The sequence below is a fragment of the Mastomys coucha genome, chromosome X, assembly GCF_008632895.1.
Source record: "Mastomys coucha isolate ucsf_1 chromosome X, UCSF_Mcou_1, whole genome shotgun sequence".
NCBI lineage: Eukaryota > Metazoa > Chordata > Mammalia > Rodentia > Muridae > Mastomys > Mastomys coucha.
In genome coordinates this window covers 75,682,636-75,683,988 of record NC_045030.1, presented here as the reverse complement: position 1 = coordinate 75,683,988, position 1,353 = coordinate 75,682,636, and positions in this window count along the sequence as shown.

Below are 1,353 nucleotides of genomic sequence, written 5' to 3'. Positions count from 1 at the left end.
CTTTTTTTTTGGTTTTTCAAAACAGGGTTTCTCTATATAGCTCAGGCTGTCCTGGAACTCACTCTGTAGACCAGGCTGGCCTCGAATTCAGAAATCTGTGAAGTCTTTTCCAGAGCCTTGTATCATCTTAGTAAATGAGGTGGCTCTTTTTCCAGGCTCCTCAACCTTATCCCAAGCTCTTAAAGCCACCATGTTACATTGTTCTATAACAGGATCACAGCATTGATCTTGTAGGTCTTGAATTGTTCTTGTAGGTCAAAATATTGCTCTTCACCAAGCAATTGGCCTTTAACAGTATTTATTCTCCTTGCTCTATTTGACTGTTCTACATTCGCAGCTTCGTCCCTCCACCATGCTAACCATTGTAACTACTGACTGGCTTCCTGCACAGCTGTTAAACCAGACTCTTACAGTCTTGGGGAATAATTCCATTTTGGGTAGCCCAGTTACTTATTATTTAACAAAAGGGAAATGCATTCTGTAGGAAAACAACCTCTTTAAAAGATCTCAGATCTATCATTTCTATAGGATGGTACATTATCTCATCATAATCATGATTAGCACCAATTGCAGGCATGTATTGCGCAATTCCTGGAAAACCAATGGTGATTTTGTAATCCCAGACCACTCTGGGATTACACAATTGGCTCAGTTGTGGCACAGTTGGCTCCAGATTAACCCTTTCTCCTGAAAAGGGCTTTTTCTCTTTAATCTGTTGCCCTGCACAGCATCCTCCTCCCAGCTCTCTACCCAGCCCAGGGGCTGCAGGGACTTGAAACTGAAAGTACTCAGAGCACAGATTGATAATCTGCCTTCTAGTCCCTGTTTCCCTCTTTCATCCTGAGGGAAGTACCTGATTTCAGACACCAGGTCTGAATCCATTTTATCTTTGCCAGAGCTACTAGCATTTCAACCTCTACCTCTACCTGTTTCCTCTACCCCTCCAGTTTCACAGCCATCTCTGCAATTATTTCAAAAATGAGAGACTAGAGTGACTTTTTCTTTTTCTTTCTTCTTTTGGTTTTGTGAGACAAGGTTTCTCTATGTATCCCTGGCTATCCTAGAACTCACTCTGTAGACCAGGCTGGCCTCGAACTCAGGAATCCACCTGCCTCTGCCTCCCAAGTGCTGGGATTATAGGCATGTGCCACCACTGCCTGGCACTTCTGGTTTTCTTATTTCATACATTTTTGTTGTTGTTGTTTCTCAGACACCTCCATATCCATTCACAACTTTTCCAATTATTCAGTCATTCTCCCAAACTTTTTTTATTAGATATTTTCTTTCTTTTTTTTAATTAGATATTTTCTTTATTTCTCCCAAACTTTTTTGAAAAGAAAACACAAAGAAGAC